Raw genomic sequence first — 14,311 nt, 5'->3', positions numbered from 1 at the left:
CCATTGCACACAGCTGCGGAGCTATCAATGTGGTATGGACTATAGAACAGTATTGGGAAATCAAGAAATAGTTTATCTAAAAGAATGAGTTTGGTAGTGATGTAAATATTTTTTGAGGCAAATGGTAGTGATGTAAATATGAAGATGAATGAGTGGTAAAACCAAAAAAAAAAGACTAGAAATGAGTTTGTGGAGATATAGTGGTAGCCCCAATAGGTCATGAAATGAGGGAAAATAAACTATGATGGTTATCATGAGCAAAAGGGGCCATTTATGGCACTAAAAGAAGAAATAATCTGCTCCCAGTTGAAGAGTGAGTCAAAAAGGGTGGGCTGAAGTAGTGAGGAATTATTTGAAGCCCATAATTTAGCCAGGGGCATGTAATTGAGTAGAATGAAATGGAAGAACAAGGATTTACTAACTGAAAGGTAATGTTAAATTGTAAACTAAAAGACCTATAAGGCTATAATATCTTGTCAAAAGAGGATGGATTGAATGCACTTTTAATTTACTTTAAGGTGAAAACTGAAAAGGCCATTAATACTGTAGGCTTTCCTTTTTATTCTTTTTAGAGAGAGAGAAAGCACTTCTGCTAGGAGTGGTCATTCTTGGTTCGGCCCGGCCCAACCTGCAAATTTTTTCTGGGCTTGGGCCTAGATTTTTTTGTTTAGGCCTGGCCTGGGCCGGCATCAAACCATTACTCATTAGGGAAAGCCCATGTTGGGTCGGGCTTGCGCTTCTAATCTAGGCCTGGGGTGTAAGCTAGGTCAGGCCTGGGCTTGCTTAAAACCCTTATCATTGGTGCCCTATCTGCTAGTTGCAAGTCGGGCCGAGTTACGTCAGGTTGAGGTCAATCCTAACCCAACCCAAGCTGTGTAACTCTCAACCCTAATCCAAACCTTAACCCAACCCAAAGTTTTCAAGTTGTGTTGGGCTTAGTTTGGCCCTACTCTACTTCCCTTTGCCAATTGTTTTTATTTTCTAGACTCGAGGGTTAGAGGTAAATTCAATTTTAGTATTATTATATGTACAAGGAGTTAAGGACATAACTACCATTCTTTTGAAAATTTTTGCCTTTAAAAGTAAACTTGTTGATATACAATCATACACAGATACATAACAGACATTTATGATGCATAGTCGTGCATATTACCATACATACATACATACACTAAGTACATATATAAATAAATGCTTATAATATTTATACATACAAATATGTAGCTAAGCTAGGCTCGGGTTGGGTTGCTCAATGCCTCAACCCTAGCCTAACCCAAAGTTAGGTCAGGTTCACATTTTTCAACTCTAACCCTAACTTGAACTTCAACGCGACCCACCTTAACCCAACTTTTCCGGGTTGGGTTTGGACTAGCCCATCCCAAGTTGGTCTTGTCATGCAATGCATTTGCATGTATAATGCAAATCCCAAATGCTTGCTTTTCGTAATAATCTCATAATACCAGTTCATAATATCCATTTCTCATTTGGTAACCTTGGTTCAACTGTGATGCCAAGAAACATGATACCAGAAAAAATTATAACCAATCAATTAACGCCATAAAAGTAGTAACCAATCATTTTCATCAAAATTCATGGGGTTTTGATTGGTCAATATCTATTTGGTATTATATATTTCCGGCATCATAGATTTTTCCTTATCATTTTAGAGTCCAGAATTGCATTCTATCTTTAGCTTTCCAATAGGGAAAACTAGTTCCCTCCCCAGTTGCTCAAGTAACATAAAAGTATGTAAGCTCAAACCAAAGGCACCCAAAGTAAATAATATATATTTTCTTGATATGCACTTACAAGAAGCTGAACTTTGTTGAGTACAAGGAGTTAAGGACATAACTACCATTCTTTTGAAAATTTTTGCCTTTAAAAGTAAACTTGTTGATATACAATCATACACAGATACATAACAGACATTTATGATGCATAGTCGTGCATATTACCATACATACATACATACACTAAGTACATATATAAATAAATGCTTATAATATTTATACATACAAATATGTAGCTAAGCTAGGCTCGGGTTGGGTTGCTCAATGCCTCAACCCTAGCCTAACCCAAAGTTAGGTCAGGTTCACATTTTTCAACTCTAACCCTAACTTGAACTTCAACGCGACCCACCTTAACCCAACTTTTCCGGGTTGGGTTTGGACTAGCCCATCCCAAGTTGGTCTTGTCATGCAATGCATTTGCATGTATAATGCAAATCCCAAATGCTTGCTTTTCGTAATAATCTCATAATACCAGTTCATAATATCCATTTCTCATTTGGTAACCTTGGTTCAACTGTGATGCCAAGAAACATGATACCAGAAAAAATTATAACCAATCAATTAACGCCATAAAAGTAGTAACCAATCATTTTCATCAAAATTCATGGGGTTTTGATTGGTCAATATCTATTTGGTATTATATATTTCCGGCATCATAGATTTTTCCTTATCATTTTAGAGTCCAGAATTGCATTCTATCTTTAGCTTTCCAATAGGGAAAACTAGTTCCCTCCCCAGTTGCTCAAGTAACATAAAAGTATGTAAGCTCAAACCAAAGGCACCCAAAGTAAATAATATATATTTTCTTGATATGCACTTACAAGAAGCTGAACTTTGTTGAGTCAAGTACATGGGTGTGGGGTAATGTTCAAAATATCTATACGATGTAGGTTGAATCATGTCAATTTTTTTTCAGGGGTTTAGGCATGGCATAGGTGGAATGGCCCAATTTCAAGGCCATTCCACTTGTGCCTACATGTATCATTTGTTTCGGCCAATACATGATGAGTATTTGCTTTTCTCTGGTTAATGTTAGCATGATTAATTCCCATTAACGCTGCCAATTGATGGTGGCTCAATTGGTTGGATCTCTGACTCATTGTCCCAGATGTAGAGATAGAGATAATGAGGAATGAATTGAAATTTAATTTCTTCTTGTGCCATTCTGTTTTTATTAGCTTCTTGGTGTGGTCAACTGATTAGACACACCCTAAATCTGTTTGTTCTCTTTGCTTCACTGACATTGTATCAGAGTAGGTTTGATCCACTTGGCTTTGATGTCAGATTTTGCTCTCATATTCGGCATCAAGTTGAGTCTATCTCTCAACCTTTTTAGACTGGCATATCCTTTCTCTTTGACTGATCTGATTAAGACATGAAATCTAGATTTTCTGGACTGGGACGCCACTCAAGTTAGGGTCCATTTGATTTGCAGGAATAGGGGTTTGGAATCGGAATCGGAATGGGCTATTCCGACTCCAACTGTTTGGTTGGGCGGATTCGGAATCCCATTCCCATTCCTGCTGGAATGGCATTCCCCCATTTGAGGGAATGGCCATTCCCTGCCCCTCCCTTGGGAATGAAATCTCATTCCTGCTGATTTTAGTTCTCATTCTCATTCCTGTCTGAATCAAACAGATTATGGGAATGGACCATTCCGATTCCGATTCCGATTAGGAACCAAATGGACCCTTTGTTTTTTACGGTTTTCTTTCAAGTGATTAATCTGTTTGCTCTAAAACTCAAGATCTGGTGTCACCCTAGTTTGTTCCTACAACCTTAGAAATTTAGTGAAGATTGGAGTTGATTTGCTAGGGCTTTGATCCCTCCCTTTATTTAGTTCATTTGTGAACTTTCCTTTTTTGAACCATGAATAGATTTTTTCTGATTTCTCAGCTTGTTATAGACTATTTTTTTCCTCTTATTTTTTTACTATGGCATCTAAAAGAGGTAATGTTCTTCCTATCAAGTTCAATGGAACCAACTATCTCCCTTAAGGTAGTTCCATTTTTAGTTTTATGTTGAAGATAAGGGGTTGTGGGGCTATATTGGTGGAACCACTACTATTCCTAAAATAACTTATGCAAAAGGATTGCAAATCTAGAAGATTAATAATGCCCAAATTGCATCATGGATTTTGAGCTCAGTCACTATTGATGTTCCTTATGGGGTCTTTGGACAGCCAAGGAGATGTACGAATTTCTAGAAAAAGTTTATCAACAGTCCAACATCTCACAATAGTATTATATTCAGACCAAGATATTTTCCTACAAATAAGGTGAAAGGAAATTTTAGGAATACTATGTGGGGTTCATCAATCTTTGGAAAGAGTATGAGCTTATTCACATGAGTGAAATGTTCTTAGCTTGTTGTATTAAAACCTTGAAGGAACATTTTGACAAAAGGAAAGTAATGCACTTTTTGATGCATCTCCAACATAAGTATGAGGTAATAAGTTCAAGCATTTTATGTAAAAACATTGTACCATCACTTGATACTATTTTGGGTGAATTATTCAGGAGCAAATTATGATAATAGCTCAATCAGCTATGAGTGCCAAGAATGGCACAGTATGCTGTATTTTTAGCAATAGATAAGTCCAAACCAAAGAATGACTTATCTAGGGTGCAATGTTGCAAATTCTAAGAATGTGGTAATGTGATATCCCATTGTAAGAAGGAAAATACTTGTACTTAGTGCAAGAAATTTGGTCACATTCTCACTGAATGTCCCACAAGACCACCTAAAGGAAATCTAGTGGGAAAAAGAGATCACAAGGCTTATCAAACTTTGGTTAAGGGATCAAATGATGCTTCATCTTCCATATCTTAGATCAAGAATGACATTACAAATGTTATGACTAAAGAGAAAATTTGGCAGTTGATATCCTCAACAATCTCCTCTACACTTACTGTTTTTCGACTTGTTGAGTAAGTGTGCCTACTATTGTTCTCTTCCTAGTCATCTTTGGATCATTGATCCGATGCTTCCAATCATATGACAGAAGCTATATGTGGTCAGTCATCCTATCCTCTTCCCTCTAGAAAATACATTGTTATAGCCAATGGTGAAAAACTTGATATTGTAGGTTGTAATGATTTCACCTTATTTAACTCTTGCTCTTCCCCTTTCAAGTTACCACAAACATTATTTATTCCTAGACTTACCACCAATTGAATATGGTCATACTGTCACTTTCTCACTTGATGGTTGTTCGATACAAGGCCAAATGCACTAGGGAGGTGAAGGGGAAGGGACAGGATAGGATGGTTGTTTGCTCTGGAATTTCAGAAGAGACATGCTTCTTTGGCAACTAGTTCTTATTTACTTTCTACTACTTCTTTGTCTTGTAATAATGATTGGAACATTTGGCATCATCGTTTAGGCCATCCTTTTGCAAAGAAACTTGATTTATTTCATCTGGATGTTTATCATTATCTTCTTTGTTTACAAGACTTGTTGTTTAAGTAAAAACCATATTTTATCATTTCCTATTTCTTTTACTCATTTTACTGCACTATTTCAGTTATTGCACAATGATGTTTGGTTGTCTCCAGTAATTTGTAGGATGGGTTTTAAATACTTTATATCATTTATTGATGACCATAACTATTATACATGGATATACTTTCTTCAAAAGAAATCAGATACATTTGTTATAATTAAATTATTTCATGCCAGAGTTACCACAAAATTTAATGCCACCACTAATACTCTCCATTCAGATTCAAGAGTAGAGTACAGTGATGGAGAGTTTCAAGCCTACCTACAACACCATGGTATACAATCTCAAAAGTCCTGTCTTGGCACTTAACAATATGAAGTTGTTGAATGCAAAAAATGGCAATATCCTAAGTATTATTAGAACCTTCCTTGATTTTCATGTTCCAGGAACCTTTTGGGTAGAGGCAGTCAACATTATTGTACATCTTATCAACCTTCTTCCATCATCTATTCTTGGTAACATGTCCCCACATCAGTCCCTATTTAAGACTCCTCCCAACTTATCCATGCTTCATGTGTTTGGTTGCATTTGTTTTGTTCATCTTCCTCCAAATGAGCACACTAAGTTGCTTTCTCAGTTTGCTTTGTGTGCCTTATTGGGGTATAGTCTTGACCAAAAAGGAGTTATATGTTATGATCCTTAGTTTTGTCGGACTAGAATATCTTAGAATGTGATATTTCTCAAAAATCTTTCATTTTTTCAATATATCACAAAGTTCTCTACTCCTTCGGTTTCTATTCTTCAACATTTTAGTCTACAAGTACCTCAAAAACACAACCTTTTCTTCACCTATTGCACCAACTCTATTCCTAGAAAAGATTAGCAACTTCAGCCCCTACGTCCCAACCTCTCCTCCTCCAAAGCATGGTACCACATCCACCCATACTCCTATAAGTACATCATCCCCTCCTATTCACACATTTGTGTTGCTCCACTAGAGTTCTTGGACCACCTAATCGCTATGGTTTTCCCTCAAACCATAGCTCTTTCTCTATTGTTCCATCCACTATAGATATTCCTAGGTCTTACCAGCAAGTTGTACCTCACACTCATTGGAGAGATGCCATGGGTGCTGAAATAGTTGCTCTTCTTGAGAATTACACTTGGGAGTTAGATCACCCTCTTCTCGAAGCCTCAATTATAGGAAGCAGATGGGTGTATTTTGTGAAGTTGAAGTTTAATGGAAGTTTGGACAAATACAAGGCTAGACTAATTGCACAGGGATTCAAGTAAGAATATGGGATAAATTATGAGACATTTGCCCCTTTGTCCAAGATGACCACAATTCATCACCTTCTAGCTATCTCTGCAATAAAGAATTGGGTAATTCACCAAATAGATGTAAAGAATGCTTTCTTGCATTGGGGCTTTAAAGGAAGTAATGTACATAAAACCTCTTGGCTAGTATGATGGGCCCTACCTAGTTTGCCGACTTAAGAAATCCCTTTATAGCCTTCAACAAACCTCTCGTGCTTAATTTAAGAGGTTTTGATATGTGATCACTGATTCTGGATTCATTCAGAGTTCTTTAGATTAGACTCACTGTACATCACAACATTATCAGGGTATCACACCAGATTGGATTCGAGTTTAATTCCATCCAATTGGATTAAAATCTAAATCCAATCATACTATAATATTTATTGATTTTAATATATAAATTTCACATAATTATATTTAAAATTATAAAAAATATACATTTTATATATTATATTATATATGAATTTATATATTTTAAAAATTAAGGATAAAAGACTTCAAACTCCCCTAATTTTCACCTAAATACTAAAACATATTATTTAGGGGTGTAAATGGATCAAATTCGAATTGAATTTGGTAATATCCAATTTTGAATATGATTAGAAAATTTGATAGCCAAATTCGATTCGATATCCGATAGATATTGAAAATTAATATTCGAATTTGAATTCGATTAAATACTTGAATATTCGAATTTGGTTCAAATTTGACCAATTAATTATTTTAGGCGATTAATAAGTATACAAAATAAATATTTTATTTATATAAAGTATATAAATATAAAAATTATTTATATAATTTAATTATTATATATAATATATAAAACATTTAAATAATTCATATACTATATATAAGAATTAAATAATCAGTCGAATTCAGATATTTATCCAATCAAATTAGGTCATATCCAAATTTGAATCCGATTAACTATTCAGTATGAATAGGATATTCGAATTTGACTGATTAAATATTTAAATTATCTAAACTCAATTCAATTATGTAAAATCCCAAATTCAAACCTCTAACCTTATTTTTCAAATTGGACTCAGACCTTCCCTATGATATGACGCAAGCAGATAACAACCCCCCACTTGTTAACTTTCCGCCCATGTCTGTTGCCATTTGATATCATGGGAGGTCTAACTTTTTTAAATTCTAACTATGCCCCTCCTTTGCTTTTGTGTATATTATGTGAAAAAAAAAAAAAACTCCCCTTATTGGAAAAAGACAACCATGAATAGATTCCTAACCGCTAGCATCCAATTCACCACTACAATTGGTGTTTCATCCAGTGGTATTATGTAAAAATCTGGTGTTTGTTACATTGGGATGTCAAACCAATTGCCAACATGTGTTGTGTTTTGAAAATTTTAATGTATTTTTGTGTATTTGTGTGAAAAAATTATTTTTGTTTGTTTATTATTGCTGGAAAATATGGTGTTTAGGAGAACGCTATGCCAAGACTACACGCACTGCCACATGCACACTTCAAGCTCACGTGCACCCTTCTAGAAGCCCCACTCCCCTGCTCGCACATGCCCGCCCAGACTCCCCCAATACCACTCGTGTGTGCCTTCCCAAAAGTCTCCCACCTCCCATTCGCATGCACCCACCAGGCCACCTCCACCCTGCCCAATGCACCAAGCCAGGCCACCCCACGGCCCCACCCCCTTGCCAAGTGACCCCCTCTCCCTAGAGATGTAAGTCAGGTAGTGTCGAGCTGTGCTGGCTATCTTTGGGATACTTTAGAGGTCTGGCCCGGCATGGATCCAGGTCAGTTTGGACCATGTCATGTCGTGCCGCAGATTGGGCCAAGCCATGAGAGGTATAATTTAAAATAAATTAATAAAATTATGAAAAAAAACTTAAAATTTTATTTTATATGAATTTTGATGTATACATTTATTTATATATTCAATAATAAAATGAAATAGTATAATAAAATTGAAAATAAAACTTTATATATATAAAATATATATAACTACATATATGGGTCGTGGCGATACACAGGCCACGGGTGGCATGACTTGCTTGGTCATATCGACGCATGGGCCTAGAAACCCAAGTCTGGCACGGCCCATCCCATCGTGTTTTGCCCAGCACGGCCAGCATGCCATCGTGCCGACTCGATTTACAGCTCTACCTCTCCCCACCTTACACCCTAGCATACTAAACCTATGCTTAAACCCTAAACCTATACCTTACGCCCTAAAATCCTAAAGAGAAGACCCTACACCAATAAGTGTTTTAATGTGATTATTGATTGGATTTAGATTGTAATAGAAGTGTATGATGTATGCATTCAACGAATTTGAGTTGGAATAAGTGATGTGTGTCCTTAATAAACTTGGTTTATAATATGTGTTTGATGTTTGTCCTCAATCACATGCCTTCAACCAATTGGATTTTTGACTTTCACCATCCCATATTAATTAATGGGGCAATTTTCAGTCCCAAAACCCTTGTCACTCTCTCTTTAGATTAATTTAAAATTAAAATTGAAATATGAGTTGTCACGTAGTAAAACAAATTTCCCATGTAAAATATCTGAATACATTTTTATTTAAGAATTAGTAATCATAACCTCATTTTAATTTGAACTTCTACAACTTGTCACATTGTGGGGAATATTTCACAATTTCATACTAACATATCTTTTCAATTAGAAAAAAAAAAAAGAAAGATTTTCCACGAGTACTACTTTCCAAAACTCGTTTTGAGGTGTTGCATTGATCTCCAGGTTTAGATCAAGTTATAAAGCAATGCTCCATTTTCAGCTCAAAATCAATTGTTGGTCAGGTTAATTACTTTTATAATTTTTTCCCTTCATTATAATCAACACCTTGGGTTTGGAAAAGAAAATTCTCTCTCCCTCTCTCTCTCTGTGTTTAGAAACAAGAGTCAAGCAATGATTTGTTCCACTCAGAACCTTGTAGTATTTATAGACTTGGAATTAGTACAATTGTATTAGGACTCTACCAAGAGAGTTAAATACAAAAATGGAAACAACTAATTAAAGATAAACTAGGAAACTTGGGTCAATGGCTTGCAATCTTCTGATATGGTATCCTTATCCTTAACACGCCCCTTCAAGCGAATGGGCATGGACATCACATGAATTTGCTAGCCAAAGATGTAAACCGTGAAAGAGTAATGGTTTAGTAAAAAAGCCCGCGATCTGATCTTCAGTAGGCATATATATAAATCACCAAGGCTTTCTTGAGTAATGGAAGTCCACACCTTTATGTGACAGGTGTGAGAATGAAAGATGGGGTGAGTATGTGACAGGTGTGAGAATGAAAGATGGGGTGAGTAGTAAGATATGTAGCACCCACGTTGTCACGGTGAATGATGGGAGGGGAAGGTAAGGAAATACGTAGATCACACAATAATGAGTGAAGCCAATGTACCTTAGTAGCAGTATTGGCAAGGGATTTGAACTCAGCTTCAGTACTACTACAGACAACCGTAGGTTGTTTCTTGGCAGTTGGCACTCCAACTAAGCAAATGAGAACCAAGAAAATGCAATAGCCACTAGTGGAGTGTCTGCCTTTGGAGAAATCAGCCCAATCAATGGTGTGCTTGAAGTAACAAAGACTGTTTAATTGTTGTCCAATGAAGGAATTGACACTTTATTTACTACAAATGTAATATCAAGTGATAGTGATATATTGAAGTGCACCAACAATGCATTGATGTTGAGATGGGTCTGAGAGTGGTGTATCATTCATTTTAGAAAGCTTCATAGAGGCCACCATGGGCATGCTAAGAGGCTTGACCCCCTCCACACCAACACGATATAGAATATCAGAGATGTAACATCGTTGAGAGAGGTACAGCCCCGAAGGGTTTCGATGCACCTCAATACCTACAAAATAATGCAAGGGCCCAAGGTCCTTTTTGAAGGTTTGAGAGAGAGCCTGAATAAGAGAGGAGACCAAGGATGCATACGAACCAATGAAGATAATATCATCCACGTAGATCAAGAGATAAGCATGATCAGAACCTTGGTGGTAAATAAAGAGGGAGGGATCACACTAAGAAGCACGAAACCTGAGGTCATGTAACTTGGCACTAAGGCGAGAAAACCATGCACAAGGTGCTTGACGAAGACCATAGAGAGCTTTAACAGGCTTGCATACATGAGTGGGGCGATTGACATCCTCAAATACCTATGGTTGTTTCATGCAAATATTTTCTGTGAGGACACCATTTAAAAAGGCATTATCAACATCCATTTTGCAAAGGTCCCAGCCATGGGTAACTGTTAGAGATGGAGCAATCCGAATGGTTGCTAGTTTGGCAACACGACTAAAGGTATCTGAGAAATCCACACCTGGTCTTTGATTAAATCCTTGAGTCACTAACTAGGCTTTATAGCAACTAATTGATCTGTCAGTCCTCCTTTTGACCCTATACACCCACTTAGAGCTTACTATGTTCATAGAAGGATCATAAGGTACCATGTTCACAGAAAAAATATAGGAAAAAGAACAACATATGAAAAAATAAAAATATCTAAATATAAAAATAATAAATTGCAAAAAATACAAAAAAAAAAATTCCAAAAAATATAGAAAATTTTTCAAAAATAACAATTAATCAAGGCACAGTGAAGGGGCAAATCTTAATCAGTTAATTGATTGATTCACTTGAATCAAGAGCTCCCTCATCAATCAGTAAAAATAAGGATTAAGGAATTAAGTGACCCCTTTAGAGTCATTTTCTTTCCATCTCAAGTTGTCTCTACAAATCCTACCAAAGAAAAAAATCTCTAGAAAAATTAATTCATGCTTACTAAACAAGCATATATATAGAGGGTTAATGACAACAAATTATACCATTCTAGTAGGTCCAAAGAATTCAAAAAATCAGAAAAAAAAAATTATACCTTCACGGATTTGCCACTGGTGGGCTTGGGCAATCCGTCGCTGCAAGTGCTTGGGTGACTCTTTTTGCTGCTACAAGTTCACCGGTCGCCGTCAGATGCCGGAGTTGATGGCCGCCGCAAGTGGTAGGGTGTGAGGGTTGAGACTTGAGAGGACTGAGGAGTGACTGAGTCAGGAGGAAACTCGGGAATCCTAAAGGCTAAACCGAATAAGGGACTGGGATTGGGATTCAAAAATTGTGGGATATAATTGGCATTTTATTTTTTGTTTTTTTTTTATTTAAAATATTAAACCGCAAACCGCTGCCCGGGTTTAATGGTTTAGCGGTTTTTTTGACTTCTCAACGTTTTCTTTTCAATTTTCTGGTTTCTAGTATAATTGGACCTGGATGACTGGCCGATTACTGGTTTTTTCCGGTCCGACCATCCGGTCGGTCCAGTTTTGAAAACCATGTACAATTCTGTATAGGAGCCTGAAATTCATGAGACATGGCTTCGGGCCAATGAGAGTGCAGCCTAAGAGTAGCTGGAGAGTTCAACCTCAAGCGGTGCAGTTGCAACCGACGAAGTGTACGCAAGAGGATGCTTAGTAATAAGAGCAGTCTTGGAATGTTGAGCCACCATAAAATGCGTCACCATTGAGTGAGCCCGAGCTGGTGGTGCATCAAGTACAGGAGTGTTATTGAGCAATTCTTGGACAAGGTGAATGCACATAAGAGCAGAATGATAATAAGAACAGTGTTCAGAAAGTGGTTGCAAGCTTGTATCAGCAAGAAATTGTGAGAAGGAAGACCCATTTTGAGGTGACGACGGGTCAGAAGTAGTGGTGGATGGAGCAACCTGAGCTTGTGATAGAAGTGGTGGTTCGGCAACTGGTTGTAGGAATACTCCATCAGATTGAGAAGAAACTGTTGGCAAGGAAGAGGAAATACCTGGAAATAATTGCTCATTGAACACAACATGGCGACCGGATTCGAATAAGGGTATATTCGAAGGGATCCCTGCTAATATATATGTATGTATATGCATATGTTTATATATGTATGTACACATACGCTTATATGTTAATAATTTTAAAGATGGGAAAGTCTATGATGCGAAAAAGATATGGTATGGGAAGAGTTTTGACCAATCAAAATCCGCCCATGAATTTTGATAAATAACACTTGATTTGGTACCACGTTTATGATTCAAAATATGTGAATATTTTGAATATTTTCTAATATGATTGTAAATTTAATTATTTTATTTTTATTTTTTAAATAAAATAGAAAATAAAAACATAGTAGTTGACATTATAAAGAATCACGGGAAGCGGGGATCCCCATGGAGATGTGGATGGGGACAGGGATGTGGATGGGGATTTTTGCGGAGGCAAGGATGGGGAGAGGCTTTTCGTCCCTGCCCCACCCCGTTGCCATTCCTAATCAAACTAATGAAATTGACCAACCCGTTTTCTAGTATTTCTAGTCGGCTTTGGTTCAACAATTTCACAACTCGATTGGGTTGGATCAATTTCACTTTAGCCATTTGAAAACCAACTAAAATCGAACAACCTAACCATATATATTAATATTTTATATTATATATATATATTTTTAATACAAAAAAGTAGGAAAATTCCAATATTTCTCAGGCTAAAGTATTTTATGTCATAAATTTAATTTTTAAATTTATTTTTTAATATTGCCATTGTATTTTTTTTAATTTAAATTTAATTTTTAAATTTAAATTTTTAAGTTTAAATATTTTGAACTGACCAACCAAATCGAAAATTGACCCAAGTTCATATAACCTGAGTGACCAATTCCCCAACTTGACCAGGTCGATTTGGTTGGCCAGACAACCTATAATTAAATCGGACCAACTCATGAACAATACTTTAATCTTCAATAAATAATAAAAATTTATAGCAAAAATTCGCAATAAATTAAATTTAAAAAGCTAAAAAATAGTAGTTTAAACTCCAATAATTATTGAAAATTTTCTATTAAATAACAAAACAAAAATAGATTTATACATAATTATTGAAAATATATTTATCACAAAAAACCATAAATAATCACTGAAATACAATAAATATTAATTTTAGTGTATATAGATTAAGTTGCTAAAATTATTATTGATAAAAAATATTTTTTTGAAAGTTATTTTCTATAATTATTAATTGGTATAAATGAAACTAGTTACTTACAATATTATTTATTTATTGAAATAATATCATCATTTAAATAATCCACAAAATTATAGTACTATTAATACATAATTTTGTTATTTTAACTATTTAAAATCTAGTTATGTTAAATATTTCTTTATTTAAAATATTTAGTTATTTAACTAAATATTTAAAATCTTAATCTATTTATTATAATTGAAATTTATTCAATAGATATTTAAAATATATAATCAATTGATTTAAAATATTTATTTTAATACTTTGTTATTTAATATATTTAGTTATTGAAATATTTAAATAATGTTTCATTTTTAATGTTAGATTTTTGTTATTTGAAAAACATTTAGATTGAATAATCCAGGAAATCATAATTTATATTGTTTGAACATAATTTTGTAATGAATTTTGTAAAACATTCATTTGAAGGAAATGAGAAAAGCAATATCAATTGGAAGGCTCTAAGCCTTGTCCCAGCTATATAGGGTTAGTTACATTAATCTAGTTTCACCATTCCATTCTATTCGGTGCCATCTTATCAAAGGTTGTTCCTCACAAAAACCAAAAATAATTGAATATAACAAGGAAAACACAATCCATTTTTGTCTAATGTCTTATGTTATTTAGGTTGTCTACCCAATAACCCTTATGTGTACTTTAATATCACCCAACTATAGGAAGACATGGAAACAATA

The sequence above is a fragment of the Nelumbo lutea genome, chromosome 2, assembly GCF_056320005.1.
Source record: "Nelumbo lutea isolate HS-2025 chromosome 2, American lotus-T2T, whole genome shotgun sequence".
In the NCBI taxonomy this organism is placed as follows: Eukaryota; Viridiplantae; Streptophyta; class Magnoliopsida; order Proteales; family Nelumbonaceae; genus Nelumbo; species Nelumbo lutea.
This window is presented reverse-complemented; position numbering follows the sequence as displayed.